This window comes from Palaemon carinicauda, chromosome 1 (assembly GCF_036898095.1).
Source record: "Palaemon carinicauda isolate YSFRI2023 chromosome 1, ASM3689809v2, whole genome shotgun sequence".
Classification (NCBI taxonomy): Eukaryota; Metazoa; Arthropoda; class Malacostraca; order Decapoda; family Palaemonidae; genus Palaemon; species Palaemon carinicauda.
In genome coordinates, this window is record NC_090725.1 from 76391851 (window position 1) to 76396850 (window position 5000).

Here is a 5000-nt window from a genome sequence, read left to right on the forward strand (position 1 = left end):
AAGCACCGCTCTCTCTCTCTCTCTCTCTCTCTCTCTCTCTCTCTCTCTCACAAGAAGCATATATTGGACAAACTTCTCTCGAAGAGTAAGCACTTCTCTCGAAGAGTAAGCATCCCTCTCTCTCTCTCTCTCTCTCTCTCTCTCTCTCTCTCTCTCTCACTTAAAAGGCAACGGTACAATATCCTTATTCACATACCCAGAAAGGCTGGATTGATGCAAGTGACAGTGGGGGAAAAAGGAAATCCAAAGCCCGGCTGTCCAGAGAATGAAGCAGACACTGTATCATGCAATTCGGGGGCTCTGAATTTTCAGAATAAATTCAAGAAACATTTCAGAAGGAAACTTTCTCCCTCTGTCTGTCTCTCTCTCTCTCTCTCTCTCTCTCTCTCTCTCTCTCTCTCTCTCTCTCTCTCAAACAGATTCAAAAGAATACGAGAATGCTAGTCTTGCTAAAGAGCAAAACGGGGTTTACAAAGGAGGCAAAAACGTGGATATTAATCCGAGGATTATAATTATACTCAATCACATCAATGGGGTAATGGCGATGCGTACGACCAAAAAAACCTTTTAATAACAGTAATCAATGCGCTACCTTTATGTATAAACAAATAGGTTGAGGTGTCTGAATAAATTTTACCACTTCCGAAATAACAATCTAGCAATGCCAGTGTATCTACAATATGCAAAGTTGCAGGAAGATGCTTGCCAACGTCATCAGCAACTATAAAATAACAGACAAAAATATTCCGTAAGTGATAGTTTGAGAAACCAAACAAGACATGAACGTAAATTACAACAGCTAGTCGAGAGCATGACCTGGAAGAATATATGACGGAGCCAAAAGCATTAGAACAGGCAAAGTGTCGGGGTGGGGGGAGGAGCAATCTTTTGGAGGTAGAGTGATGGGAGGAGGAGCAGGAGGAGAGAAGGGAGGCTGTGGTTGTAAAAGGAGAGGGGGGGGGGGGGGGATAGCGGAGCCTGTGAACAACAAGCAGTTCGAATTTATCTTCAGAATGACATCCAACCCCCAAGACCCCATTTCCAACTAGTATCCCTACCATTACCCCATGACCACCCTTATTCCCCACCCGAGACTGTATTCCAGAACAACATCAGCAGCAACACCTCCATAAAGTAGATACGTGTTCCTTCCAGTTGGAGTGTACCGTGCGTGTGCGTGTGTGTGGGATTAAGGGAGGGCAACTGGAAGACCTTCATTCATTATCGAAATGGAAATGAATCTGAGGGAGATTCAATAGAAGTTCAATATACCCAATGATTAATAACAATGCCTTGTACCAACCGTGTGTCACACGATCGTATATAAATTATTTTCTATATATTATGCTTGTATCTGCGCTCTTCCCTCGCACTAAAAAGAACCAGAATAAACATGTCTGCGTTTTTCCTCTGTAACATTGTCTGTTTCTCGAACATGAAATTTCCTGTTGCCTTGAGGTTTTGTATATAAAAGAGAGTGTTCTTTAATAAAGTTACTCAGTTGATTGCTTCCTGCCTTTGAGTCACAACCTTCTCTCTGCCCGTCACACCTTGTTATTTCGTGGAATTTGCATTTAATGTCATATTAAGGAGAGAGGAGAGAAATTACGCGCTAATTCAAGATAGAACGATTGCGTTGTAAGATGAAGAAGAGGCTGTTGGCTTGGGAAATACTGAAGAGAATCTATTTTACTTGAAAATTAGTTTTCTATTGTTGATCAACCAACAGCAGCTAATACAAAGGCAATGCTGACTCGCACGTAAGCTAACTGAATCTGTTGGAGCAGCAGATTGTCAGGCAATTCTATCTGTTGGCGACATCAATATTCATTCCATGACGACCTCCATTGTTTACGGAGTAACATGGACCCCGTTTAAAACATGTATAGTCTTTTCTTATATTTATCAGTGTTATGGGTTACTAGTATCATATAATGATTAAAAAAAAAAAAAAAAAAAAAAAAAAAAAAAATAACAACAACAACAACACGCCACTTTTGCATCACAACAGCCATTAAAAAATCCAATACACCTTTTATCTATAAATAAATAGTTCATATCATAAACATCAAAATATAGGAATACTATTTTTCCCAGGAAGAAATAGAATCAAGATGACTTGAAAAAAGTTCATCAATTTGAATTTTCTCCCAAAATTTTTTTTAAGAAATATTATGAATGTTGGTTTCAACCTTGATAGCATAATTTAACTTACACCAGAATTAGTTAAAATCATAAAGTTTATGACATGGAGATGAGTTTTACGTCGAAAGCATCAACATGACACAAATCTCAGCTTGAGTAAACTGATCATGTATTTGGTGAATCAACAAAAGAGAGAGTGTTGACAAGTAACATAACAGATATTGTAATTATTTATAAAAAAAAAGGGGGTTTTGAGTTCCCCTAAAAGCCAGTGAAAATACAGATGAATACAACGCAAAAGTAATGTTTACGGTTGTCTTTCACTCGTATGAGAGAGAGAGAGAGAGAGAGAGAGAGAGAGAGAGAGAGAGAGAAAGAGAAAGAGAAAGAGAAAGAGAAAAAGAGAGAGAGAGAGAGAGAGAGAGAGAGAGAGAGAGAGAGAGAGAGATTTTAATTCCTCAAAAGCTATTTCCAGAATTCCTTGAATATAAAAGTAGCGAAAAACACCCCCAGCAAAGACCTTTTCCCTTTAAAACGAAGCCTGTTCGAAAATTCCCCATCCAATTTTTCAAATTTTCTTCCAGGCGATATATTTAACCAATAATAATTCACGAGAGATTCGGAGAGGGTAAGAGGGAAAGGAGGGGCCTTACCTCTTCTATAAATCCCTCTACCTGTCAGTCGTAAGACCCTCTTCTGACATTCAGTTGAAAAAAAAAATAGAAAAACATCAAATGAAGCATCAGGGCAGAATACAGAAAGTAGGGCTACTTGGCTACATCAGAAAGTGTCACGTGAAAAACAAAAGTTACCACTCGTTGATAAATAAAATAGAAAAACATCAAATGACGCATCAAGACAGAATACAGAAAGTAGGGCTATTTGGCTACATAAGAAAGAGTTACGTGAAAAAACAAAAGTTACCACCAGTTGAAAAATAAAATAGATAAACATCAAATGAAGCATCAGGACAGAATACAGAAAGTAGGGCTATTTGGCTACATAAGAAAGAGTCACGTGAAAAAACAAAGGTTACCACCAGTTGAAAAAAAAATAGAAAAACCTCAAATGAAGCATCAGGACAGAATACAGAAAGTAGGGCTACATAAGAAAGAGTCACGTGAAAAACAAAGGTAACCACATCCTTCGCAACACTTTTCTTGGAAATTGGGTAGCCACATAAAAAAATTATCAATTATCTACGAGTTCCAGAGCGATATAAAATATCGATATACGGTGAAGCAAGTTCATGAAAGTCCGTTTATTTTTCCTTACACTAAGGTAGAAATATCAGTTCCTTGGTATACTTGTTAGAAATGTGAAACCTATTTATGCATAATCATGCGAATCTATAACCCTAGTAGAAATACCAAAATATAAAGCATATTATTATTATTATTACTATTACTATCCAAGCTACAACCCTAGTTGGAAAAGCAAGATGCTATAAGCCCAATAGGGAAAAATAGCCCAGTGAGGAAAGGAAATAAGGAAATAGATAAATGAAGAGAACAAATTAACAATAAATCATTCTAAAATAAGTAACAACGTCAAAACAGATATGTCATATATAAACTATTAACAACGTCCAAGCTACAACCCTAGTTGGAAAAGCAAGATGCTATAAGCCCAGGGGCCCCAATAGTGAAAAATAGCCCAGTGAGGAAAGGAAATAAGGAAATAAATAAATGAAGAGAACAAATTAACAATACATCATTCTAAAAAAGGCAACAACGTCAAAACAGATATGTAATATATAAACTATTAACAACGTCCAAGCTACAACCCTAGTTGGAAAAGCAAGATGCTATAAGCCCAGGGGCCCCAATAGGGAAAAATAGCCCAGTGAGGAAAGGAAATAAGGAAATAAATAAATGAAGAGAACAAATTAACAATACATCATTCTAAAAAAGGCAACAACGTCAAAACAGATATGTAATATATAAACTATTAACAACGTCCAAGCTACAACCCTAGTTGGAAAAGCAAGATGCTATAAGCCCAGGGGCCCCAATAGGGAGAAATAGCCCAGTGAGGAAAGGAAATAAGGAAATAAATGAATGAATAGAACAAATTAACAATAAATCATTTTAAAAAAGGCAACAACGTCAAAACAGATATGTCATATATAAACTATTAACAACGTCAAAAACAAATATGTCATATATAAACTATAAAAAGACTCATGTCCGCCTGGTCAACAAAAAAGCATTTGCTCCAACTTTGAACTTTTGAAGTTCTATTGATTCAACTACCCGATTAGGAAGATCATTCCACAACTTGGAAATATATTATACCCAAGCGTTTTTTACATAAAATATCGAATATTGAACAGAGTATAACCATAAAGCAATGTTAACCATAAAAGGCAGTACTCTAGAAGTTTTATTCCAGCTGTTACCAAGTTGTGGAATGATCTTCCTAATCGGGTAGTTGAATCAGTAGAACTTCAAAAGTTCAAAATTGGAGCAAATGCTTTTTTTGTTGACCAGGCGGACATGAGTCTTTTTATAGTTTATATATGACATATTTGTTTTTGACGTTGTTAATAGTTTATATATAACATATTTGTTTTGACGTTGTTGCCTTTTTTAGAATGGTTTATTGTTAATTTGTTCTCTTCAGTTATTTATTTCCTTATTTCCTTTCCTCAATGGGCTATTTTTCCCTATTGGAGCCCCTGGGCTTATAGCATCTTGCTTTTCCAATTAGGGTTGTAGCTTGGATAATAATAATAATAATAATAATGTCGTCATCTTAACAAAAGAACAATCTGATAAATTACACATGCATCCAAACTTCCCGTCTACGATGGAAAAAAATTATTAAAAATGAGAAATGTGACATCGAATGGC